This window comes from Phascolarctos cinereus, unplaced genomic scaffold, assembly GCF_003287225.1.
Source record: "Phascolarctos cinereus isolate Bilbo 61053 unplaced genomic scaffold, phaCin_HiC Scaffold_2;HRSCAF=192, whole genome shotgun sequence".
NCBI classification, from domain to species: domain Eukaryota; kingdom Metazoa; phylum Chordata; class Mammalia; order Diprotodontia; family Phascolarctidae; genus Phascolarctos; species Phascolarctos cinereus.
The window spans coordinates 376882050-376894457 of NW_027555625.1; positions in this window are offsets into that span (position 1 = coordinate 376882050).

The following is a 12408-nucleotide window of genomic DNA, read 5'->3' on the forward strand; positions in this document are numbered from 1 at the left end:
CTTTAAAGTGGGTTTTGCTTCTGACCACTACCTTCCTTTATCTGCCCTCACTTTTATCACCCCTCCCCTCTCTCTTATTCTCTTCCCTTCTTACTTTTCTTTTGGGTAAGATAGATTTCTATACCCAATTGAAAAAAAATATATATATATATATATATATATATATATATATATATATATATATATATATATACACACGCACACACACACACACACACACACACGTATATAATTGCCCCCTCTTTGAACCTATTTAGATCAAAGTGAGGTTCAAGTTTTGTCTATTCCCCCTGCCATTTTCCCCTCCATTGTAAAAATTCTTCCTTTCATGTCTCTTTTATGTGAGAAAAATTTCCCCATTCTTCTTCTACCTTCCTCCTTCTCAGAGGGCATCCCTCTTTCTTACCCATAGTTCTTTTTACATCAGTCCAAGATAATTGTCTCGCTCCCCTGTATACGTAGAATCTTTCTAACTGCTCAAATAACAATAAAAAGTTCTTAAATGTCATTTGTATAATTTTCCCATATGGAAATGTAAACTGTTTAGCATTATTGAGTCACTTGTGATTTCTCTTTCAGGTTTACATTTTTATATTTCTCTTGAGTCTTGTATTTGAAATTTTCTATTCAACTCTAGTTTTTTCATCAGGAATGCTTTAAATTTCTCTACTTCATTAAACATTTTTTTTCCCCTTGAAGGTTCATACTCAGTTTTGCTGTGTAGATTTTTCTTGGTTGTAATCCTAGCTCCTTTGCCTTCTGGAATATCATATTGCAAGCCTTCTGCTCCTTTAAGGTGGTAGCTACCAAACCTTGTGTGATCCAAATCATGGCTTCACAATTTTTGAATTTTTTTTCCTGGCTGCTTGAAGTATTTTCTTTTTGAGCTTTTTGAGCTTTTTTAGCTCCATGTTGGTTGGTGTCTTCCCAGGACACCCAGCTGGAATTTGGCTATATTATACCTGAGAGTTTTCATTTTGAGAATTCTTTCAATATTCTCTCAGTTTCTATTTTACTGTCTGGTTCTAGGATAGTGAATCAGTTTTTCTTGATAATTTCTTGAAATATAATGTCTAGGCAGTCCTGTAATTCTTAACTTATCTCTCTTTAATACATTTTAGGTAAGTTGTTTTTCTTCTGAGATATTTCACATTATTTTCTATTTTTCATTCTTTTGACTTTGTTTTATTGTTTCTTTGTGTCTCAAAAAGTCCACTTGGCCAAATCTGCTTTTTAAGGAATTATTTTCATCAGTGAAGTTTTGTACCTCTATTGCATTTGGCCAATTCTATTTTTATGGTGTTATTTTCTTTATTATTTTTGTGCCTCTTTTACTAAGTTGTTAATTTTCTTTTCATAATTTTCTTCCTTCACTCTTATTTCTTTGCTTATTTTTTTTCCTTTACCATTCTTATTTTATTTTGAAAATTATTTTTAGCTCTTCCTGGAATTCTTGTTGGGCTTTTTCAAATTTACATTTTTTTTTCTTTGAAACTTTTCTTGTAGTTACTCAGGAAAGGCCCCTGACCCCTTAGGATTTCAACTGATACTGCTCTTCAGCATCCCTACTCTCATGGGACAGGAAGTGATACTGCTTCTCAGGGTCCCTGCTCCCTTGGTACTATAAGCAACACTGTTCCTTAGGGTCCCAGATCCCTTGTGATAGAAAACAATACTGCTTTTCTGTGTCTCTTCTCCTTCTTGACTTAAAGTGCCCCTCATTGCCCTTGAACTGTGACCCAGAAGTGGGTATAGATAATAGAGTTGCCAAACAGCCTTCATTCCCATATCCAGTGCTAGCAAAGAGATCCCCTGTAATCTCTTTCTGACCAGTTTCTAAGTGACCTTATTGTCTTTGGCTTGAGAGCTCCCAAAGCTACTGCTGATTCTGTTTCTACCACCTAGTAATACTGCAGGTGGCTGTGGTCCAGCCCCTACTCCTGTGTCATATATCTCTCTTGCCAATCTTCTGAGTTGTCTTGGGCTGGAAAAAAATCTCACCCTGACCTTTTATTGGCTCTGCCACTCCAGAAATCAATTTGAAGTGTTATTTTAAAGTTGTTTGGAGGGGAATGTTTGGAGACCTAGATTAAGTGCTTCTTTTACTCTCCCATCTTGGCTCCACCATAGGCTGTCTCTTTAAGTAGGTTCTTATCTCAACCCTAGAAAGAGGAAAAAAAAAAAAGGCAAGCCTGGGAAGACACCAACCAACATGGAGCTAAAAGGCAGGAATAGTCTTCTCTTACTGTCAACTAGAGGGGAAAAATTGAAGTCTACAGATTTCTCTCTTTTGGCAGACCCCACCTATTTGAAATTACCTCATGACTAAATATATAGAGGGACTTTCTTAATGGAGTTTGTTTAGGATGTCTATTGTTAGGACAAATGCATATTTATTCAGTGTTTACACAGAGGCAAAACTTCTAAAACTCCCACAGATAACTACAGGATCTAAATTGAACTAAGCTGTTAGGGGCTGTAGGCCACTAATCTTTGAACTTATTTCTTTGTGAGTTAGTCTTAAAGGCCTAGCCCCTCACAACTTCTAGTTTTTAATTGGATTGGAGAATGCAGTAGCAAATCTGCTGCCCAAATAGATAAAAAATGATGCTACAGGCACATGATCACAATGGAATGTGTTTTAAGCAATTTTTTTTCTATTCTAGATTAGTTTATCTAATTCAGTTCACCTTTTCACCGTGGGTCCCCTTTATGAAATACCACTACCCTCCATCATTGTAGATTACATTTACGGAGTGTTTTATAGTTTGGAAAGGGCTTTCCCCCTAATGACCCTCTGTGATAAGTAGAAGAAGCATTATTGATTCTAATTTTACAAACAATAATTTGACAATTAGAAAGGCTACATCACTCATCTAATTAAATACTGTCAGAGGCAAGATTGACCTCATGTGTTCTGTTCCCAAATTCTGTACTATGTCAATGAAGATTATAGATCTAGGTCTAGAAGGAACCTCAGAGTTAATCTAGTTCATCATAGACTAAAAGCTTAAAGGGAACTCATAAAGGTCATCTATCCTATGACCTCATTTTATAGATAATGAAAGTGAGACCCAGAGAGGCACAATAGAAAAAGTGCTAGAATCCAAGTTAGAGGAACTGCATTCACATCTTCCACTTACTACAAGTTACCTGATTTTTCTATAAGGTCCCTTCTAGCTCTAAATCTGTGATTCTTTGACTCACTCAAGATTACATAGGTTGTATATGGAAGATCCAGTATTTGAAACCTAACTTCCCTAACTCTAAATCCATAGCTCTTTCTACTGTACTATGATGCTATCTGCCATGAAACATATTGCCTTGAGACATAATTGACTTTGGTTAGTTATAATACCCACAGCATAGAAATATCACCATTCATCCACCATCTATATCAGGTCCACAATGGAATTAAACCCATGATTTTGGTTTTATGGGTACCCTGCTGAAACTAATACATACCTAACCAATTACTCAAAATATTCCCCTTCAGGGGAAGTTTTATATCTCTAAATGCTTACATAAGTAAAATAGAAAAAGAGGAGATTAATGAAATTGGGCATACAACTAAAAAAACTAGAAAAAGAAAATTTAAAAATCCTCAACTAAAGACCAAATTAGAAATATTGAAAACCAAAGAAAAAATTAAGAAAATTGAAATTAAGAAAACTATTGAACTAATAAATAAAACTAAGAGCTGGTTTTATGAAAAAACCAATAAAATAGATAAGCCTTTGGTCAATTTAATTTAAAAAAAAGAAAGAAGAAAACCAAATTACTAGTATCAAGAATGAAAAGGGTGAAGCTACCAAAGGAAGAGGAAATTAAAACAATAATTAGGAATTATTTTGCCCAACTATATGCCAACAAATTTGACAATCTTAGTGAAATGGATACATATTTACAAAAATATAAATTGCCCAGATTAACCAAAGAGGAAGTAAAATACTTAAATAACCCCATCTCAGAAAAAAAATCAAAGAAGCCATTGATGAACTCCCTAGGAAAAAATCTCCAGGGCCAGATGGATTTACATGAGAATTCTATCAAACATTTAAAGAACAATTAATTCCAATACTATATAGACTATTTGGGAAAATAGGTGAAGAAGGAGTCTTACCAAATTCTTTTTATGATACAAATATGGTGTTGATACCTAAACCAGGAAGAGTCAAAATAGAGAAAGAAAATTATAGACCAATTTCTCTAATGAATATAGATGCAAAAATTTTAAACAAAATACTAGCAAGTAGATTGCAGCAACTTATCACAAGAATAATACACTATGACCAGGTAGGATTTATACCAGGAATGCAGGGTTGGTTCAATATTAGGAAAACTATCAGCATCATTGAGCATATCAACAACAAAACCAACAGAAACCACATGATCATCTCAATAGATGCAGAAAAAGCTTTTGATAAAATACAACACCCATTCCTATTAAAAACACTAGAAAGCATAGGTATAAATGGAGTCTTCCTTAAAATAATAAATAGCATTATCTAAAACCTTCAGCAAGCATTATAATGGGGACAGGCTAGAAGCATTTCCAATAAGATCGGGGGTGAAACAAGGATGTCCATTATCACCACTGTTATTCAATATTGTACTGGAAATGTTAGCTTTAGCAAGAAATTGAAGGCATTAGAATAGGTAAAGAAGAAACAAAGCTATCTCTCTTTGCAGGTGACATGATGATATACTTAGAGAATCAAGTAAAAAACTACTTGAAATAATAAACAACTTTAGCAAAGTTGCAGGCTATAAAATAAACCCACATAAATCATCAGCATTTCTATATATTACCAACAAAGCCCAACAGCAAGAGATAGAAAGAGAAATCCCATTTAAACTTACTGTAGACATTTAAAATATTTAGGAGTCTACCTCCAACAAACCCAGGAACTCTATGAACACAATTACAAAACACTTTTCACAAATAAAATCAGATCTAAATAATTGGAAAAACATCAGTTGCTCATGGGTAGGCCAAGCTAATATAATAAAAATGACAATCCTACCTAAGCTAATTTACTTATTCAGTGCCATACCAATCAAACTACCAAAAAATTATTTTATGGAGTTAAAAAAATAATAACAAGATTCATTTGGAAAACAAAAGGTCCAGAATACCAAAGGAACTAATGAAAAGAAATGCAGGGGAAGGTGGCCTAGCAATTCCAGATCTTAAATTGTATTATGAAGCAGCAATCATCAAAACTGCTTGGTACTGGCTAAGAAATAGGGAGATGGATCAGTGGAATAGGTTAAATATGCAAGACACAGTAATCAGTGACTATAGTAATCTATTATTTGATAAACCCAAACACCCCAGCTTCTGGGATAAGAACCCACTCTTTGAAAAAAACTGCTGGGAAAACTGGAAAAGACTATGGCAGAAACTAGGCATACACCCAAATCTCACACCACATACCAAAATAAAGTCAAAAGGGGTTCACGACTTAGATATAAAGGCTGATACCATAAGTAAACTGGGAGAACAAAGAATAGTTTACCTATTCCATCTATGGAGAACAGAAGAATTCATGACCAAACAGGAGATAGAGAACCTTATGAAAAGCAAAATGGATCATTTTCATTACATTACATTGAAAAGGTTTTGCACAAACAAAGCCAATGCAACTAAGATTAGAAGGAAGGTAGAAAATTGGGAAAGAATTTTTACAACCAGTCTTTCCATAAACCTCATTTCTAAAATATATAGAGAATTAAGACAAATTTAAAGAACACAAGCCATTCCCCAATTGATAAATGGTCAAAGGATATGAGACAGTTCTCAGATGAAGAAATTAAAGCCATCTATAGTCATATGAAAAAATGCTCTAAATCATTATTGATTAGAGAAATGCAAATCAAAACAACTCTGAGGTACCACATCACACCTATCAGATTGGCCAACATGACAAAACAGGAAAATGATAAATGTTGGAGATGTGGGAAAATTGGAACGCTAATACATTGTTGGTGGAGTTGTGAAATGATCCAACCATTTTGGAGAACAATTTGGAACTATGCCCAAAGGGCTACAAAAATGTGCATACCCTTTGATCCAGCAATAGCACTTCTAGGGCTATATCCCAAAGAGATCAAACAAATGGCAAAAGGACACACATGTACAAAAATATTCATAGCAGCTCTTTTTGTGGTGGCAAAGAATTGGAAATTGAGGGGATGCCTATCAATTGGGGAATGGCTGAGCAAGTTGTGGTATATGAATGTAATGGAATACTATTGTGCTATAAGAAATGATGAACAGGCTGACTTCAGAAAAACCTGGAAAGACTTATATGGTCTGATACTGAGTGAAGTGAGCAGAACCAAGAGGACTTTGTACACAATAACATTTTGAGCATTTTTTCATATGCAATGACTAAGATTGTTAAACTGAACCCTTCTCAGCATTACGAGGATCTAAGACATCTCCAGAGGCCTCGGGATGGAAAATTCTGTTCACATCCAAAGAAAGAACTATGGAAGTCGAATCGCTATCACTTATTTTTACCTTCTGTTGAGTTTTGTTTCATCTTTCTGATGGTTCCTCCTATTGGCTTTAATTTTTACTTACAACTTCACTAATGTGAAAATATGTTTAATGGGTATGTAAATGTAAAGCCTATATCAGATTGTGCACCGTCTTGGAGAGGGTGGGGGGGAAGAAGGGGTGGAAAAATTTTCATCTCAAAAGCATATGGAAGTGATTGTTGATAAATCAAAATAAATTAATAAAAAATTTTTTAAAAGTCAAAGAAAAAAAATATTCCCCTTCAGGCTGGAAGAAGGACATAGTCCTTGATTCAAAATGGAGGAGTAAGAGAGGCCATAGAGCAGCAAACTGTAGTTCATTTCAACTTATGAGTGGCTGTTAGAACTCTTTCTTATTGGAACAAATCATTTATCTGTAACCTTCAGCTTCTGGGTTTCAAATTTCTAAGCTTTTTACAAGCTTTCCCCCTACCTCTTTTCCCAAAATGTCACCTTAGCTAGTAATTACCTACTTTTGATGGTTTAATGAAGCATTTTAATGTGTGGTCTGCACAGATTTAACTCAAGAAGTATCATTAGTACACTTTGTGATCTGTAGTTAGAAATATGAAGAAATAAATGAATTTTAGTTCTTTCTACTTATCTCTAAAATCTTAGTGGAAAAATAATTGCATCCTTTTATTATCTCCTTTTGCTCTATAGGTTTGAATTCTCCACACATCTAACCTCTTCTTGGAAGAGAAGGACCTAATAATTATTGGATTGTACAAGATTTCCATCCTAATGCTTCAGATTAAAGAGTACAGGCTAGAAGATGGAGTGGTAGAAAAAGCAGTGACTGGGAATTTACTTATCTGGGTTCTAGTCCTCAGTTTACCAGTAGATCAGGTCCCTTTGACCTTGTGCAATACACTTCTCTTCTCAGGCTTTGTTTCTATACTTGTAAAATGAATGGAATTAGACTTAAAATTTCCTTCTACCTCTAAAAATCAATGCATCTATTGTGTAATCCAGAAAATATTTCTGAAAATGTCAACTTTTAAGTCTTGTGTAACCAGTCAGATTTCATTCCAAATATGCAAGAAAGCCGGTATAGAAAAGCCTATATTGCAAATAAGGTCACCACACAGGCAAACAAGTTAGATAATTCAGGCCTTCAACTAAGTTTTCTAAACAAAATAGTCCAAGATGGTCTTTTATGTTGACTAAGATAGATATTGAATGGAAAAAAAATCTATTTCATTTGGCCCTATGTAGATATAACTTGTATGACTGCAGGATTTATTTCTGGATGTCTTAGGATGTGGCTATCCACTCACCATAGAAAGATGAGTCCTATTTTGTTTGGAAATGGTAGCTTATTTTATCTTGGATCCCATGTCTTAGGGTGGATGGGGTTGTAACAGGGCCATTAGGAAGCAAAAAGACTCTGAAGAGCTTTTCTCTTATTTATTGGATAGAAGTAAAGTATTTTTTTTATCTTTGTATAGCTTGGGTTCATCATACTTTTTTCCCTCTCCTCCTGACTACCCTAGATTGGGATGGGGGAAATGTTACATTTAATGATGTTTTGATTTCATAGAGTTATCTTTCTCCAAAGAACTCTGTATGAAAGGCTGTTTACTGTATCCTATGAAAAAGATATAAAAAGGTGTGATAAATAGACAGTTGGCCATGGGTTTAAGTTTTGTCTTTGACGTATTCTACTAACACAGCCCTGGGCAAATCATTTAAGGTTTCAGGGCTCTGTAAAACTCTCTAAAACTACAAGTTGAAGGTGGGTTCCTGGTCTAAAGTGGCGGAAGACTGTCCATGCTATGATGTCCCCACATCGATAAAATATTTGGTCCAGGTAAAAATATCTATTTCCTAGGATATTTTCTGGTATAACAGAGGCCCAGAGAGACTGAAACCAGGATCAGACAGAGGCATCCCAAATTTTAATCTCTCTGTTTCTCTTTATGGGTCTTTGACAAGTCAGTTGATCTTTCTGGGCTAACAGAATGATAAAATCTGATAAAGATGTGTCCCTGACAAATATGATTTGACCCTTTCCTTCAAGTCCTCTAGGAAAGGAAAACTTATTGCCTCCCAAAGCAACACATTCTACTTTCAGATAGTTTTCATTTTTAAGAATATTTTTTTCTTATCTTATCACACATCACATAGTTTCAGTATATTGTGACCCTGGCAGAACCAACATAATTTAAGTATCATGGGTTTTGGCCTAACAATAATAGATAATGTTTATGTAGCACTTTAAGGTTTGCAAAGCGATTTAAATATGTTATGTCATTTGTTCCACACAATAAACTTATGAGGTAGGGACTAATATTATCCCCATTTCGTAGATTAAGGAAACTGAGGGCCGACACAGGTTAAATGACTTGCCCAAGGTCATAAAGTTTTTAAGTATCTAGGGAAGAATTTTAACTCAGATCTTTCTGACTCCATGTTCTACGATTCTATCCACTATATTAACTGGCTACCACTGAGCTCTATTGACTCAGTAAACCATAGCATTTTATGTTCATACTCTGGATTATGGATTATGCTAATGGTCTTTTATTATAATAGCTATTATGGAAAAGAACTTGACAGCCCCTTTTCAGAGGAACTTGTTAAACAATAAGGATGTTCTTCTGAAGGGGAAATGGATTAAAGAAACTGCTCACTCACTTATTGATTGTTAATCCATGTAATCTGAGTCAACCAACATCAAATATTTCATTTTCTATAAAAGAGGAGCAAAAGAGTTTAGCGATCATCATCAGACAAGTAAAACACTAGGCAAAGCCCAATAAATTTAACGTGGAAAAAGGTTGTGTTACCAAGGAGCTGCGGAACAACCAATCCAAGCAGGAGCCATATTGTCCTAATTTCTATTCAGTGCACTGATGGGAGGGCTTTCCAGATCTGGACTCCAAATAACTTCTTAGATTTTAGTATAAAAACTAATGGACCATCACTTCTTTCTGCATTCTCATCACCACTTTTCAGCAAGTTCTATGAGAAATAGAATATCCCTAGAGGATTTTTTAAACCCACCAAAAATCTTTTAATGAATGGACTTTTTTGGATATACAATGCATTAAACCAAGGCCTGTAGAGTTTGATATCTTTCCTTTCTCTAGCATTTAGATAAAGGCTTTAAAGATATGCAGAATTTGAAGTTTTCTATGGCATTTTCTCCCTACTTTCATAAAAGAAAGAGAAAAGGCACTTCTGCCTCTGTCAGTTTCCTGGGCACACTTTCATCTTCCTCTATAAAGGATGAGAAACCAGACTCTCAGAAAGAGAATAATCTAAATGGATGGCAATTCTTAGGAGAAAGGCTACATTAAGCATTGAATAAAGAACAGCAGCCTATTTTCATGTAGGCCAATGAGTCAATGGTATCCCAGCTCCATGAGAACCAAATGTTTCTCTGGTGCCTTGGCTTGATTGATATAAAAACGTATTCTACCCTGTGCCCACTTTTGCTGTCCTACAGACGTTATCATCAAGGGCCCCTTAATGGGAAGCTGTAATAAAGAGATCAATGATTGAATAGTCCATAGATATCACATATCTAAGGTGACATCTCAAGGTCACAGCTTTTCTCAGAGTAGAGGCACTAGAGAAAATTCATTTTTAGTCAGGCTGCTAGTAATTTACTGGCCTCTAAATGGAGAGCTTTGGTTGACACTTAACAAGTACTGAAGAAAAGACACTCTGCTTCTAGAGCATCTTATACAATGGATCATAGATCTATAGATGGAAAGGTTCTCAGAAGTCATCTGGGATAATTTGCTCATCATTCAGCTGAAGAAACAGAGGCCCAGAGAAGGAAAGAGACTTGCCCATGGTTACACAGTGAGTTCAGTGCAGAGCCAAGTTTAGAATCTTTGTTTCCTGATTCTCAGACCAATGCATAGGATTGTTTCTTGTGCCATACTTCCTCTCATACTGAGAGAGCTTAAAAAGAGAGAAAAAAAGCTCTTGACTAACTATCGAAGTGGGTGTGTATGAAAGAAATGTTACAGTAGGGGATGAAGTAGTGATTGGCAGCTGATTGGTTTTCTGAAGCCATTTGGAACACCCACCTACAAGTTTCTCTCTTTTATGTCATTCTCAGACTGACCGCAGGCTATAGATCAATAAAAAGATCAGAATGCTCAAAATTTCTGTGGCACAAGGTGTTTCCAAAAGGCTTCATATTCATTGAGAATGCCATCCCCCAAGCCCCAGAAGTCTAGTCAGCCCCCTTTCATGTGGGAGGGAGCAGTGATACTGAACATGACTCACTAAAGGTCAGTCCCCACAGTTTGAAAGGGAGACTGGGGACAATGATCTACATCATTCATCCGTATTCCTGCTGCCAGATGTTCCAAGCTCTATTTTCATTTGTCCTATCAGATTATCTAAAAAAAAAATTGTTGCATTCTTTTAGGGGAAGGAGGGGGCAAAGAAGTGGAGCATAATCTGCATTCTCTGTTTGACTTCATCAGGGGAGGGCACAGAATTCTGCGGCAGAGTTAGGGACGAGGTAACTTCCTTAACTCTACTGGGAAAGCCAAGATTAAAAAGGGCAAGAGTGTCAGGAAACTTGCTATGCAAAGATTTGATAGAAAATACAGCCACCATTCAATGGGTTAAAGATCTCTTCATCTTTGGAAAGGCAGTTTAATTTCAGATTTTCTGTCTCTTATAGAAGGTTCCAAATCTGTGATTCTTAGCACTCTCAACCTTTCTCTTCATTGCTTTATCACCAATAGTACAGAAGTTCAGTAGCAAAGGACTGAGAGCCCTTTGTATCCACGATTGAGTGGGAAGGAGTATTGGATTTAGAACCAATGCCCGTAGGTCCTAATTCCCATTGTCATTTACAAATCAGTATGACCTTAGGCGAGTCATTTAATATCTCTGGGTCTTAATTTCCTCATCTGTAAAATGACGGCTTTGAACTAGATGGCCTCTAAGGCCCCTTCTATCCCTAAATCAACAATGTTATTTTTCTCATGGATTGACCTCTTCAGGGACATACAGCACACTACCTGAAAAGGAAGTGAGATGATCACATAGTAAATGTAATAAAAAAAAATGGACAGCCCCAGTGTTGAAAATTGATCTCCATAAAATAATAAAAGGAACAGAAGGAGGCTACATGTGCATTGGATAGATGTTCTGTGTAAGATTTCTGGAAAAAATACACCCAAGAGTCACATAGAATAAGACACGGATGGATTATAATTTGTACCTGTCAGTGCCTCCACTAGTATTTTAAGTTTTAAGTTATTTCTTTTGTAACAGGGGCCTATGATTTTAAAATATTCTAAAGCTGTCTTCATTTTTACTTCTTTATCACAGAATTGTTATGTGCAATAAAAATGTACATAACCTTGTTTGTCTTTTAGTATCTAATCTACCTCTTTCTCTCCTTACCTAGTCATCAATTTCTTCTTCCCCAAACCTGATATCTCTTGGGGGCATACAGCAGCCATGGGGAAGGGAGAAGGAGGGTAGAAAAGAGATATTTTCTAAAGTGATGGGAATAAGGAAATGGAGCATTGGATTTTCATAGGAACAAATGAATATGAAACCTATTCCCTGGAGTCAGAGAGTCTGATGGTAGAACAAGGCCTGGAGCTTACTGCTCTCATTTGTGGGAACCAGGGTCTCTCTTGGTCTCGCATCAGTGAACTCCCCTGAGACGAAAAGCACTTCCTGTCAGCCAGCTCCAAATCAGCATTTACTCTGGCTCAGACTGGGAGCTGCCAGACTCCTGTCTCTCCTGGTTGGAGACTTAATTCACTGTTGCTGAGGTAGCTCCAAGAGTACGATCAGGAAATAGCCTCAGCCAAAGGCATCTGCATGTGGTTTGTACTTAAAATGTGCATCATATTATACTTCCTCTGC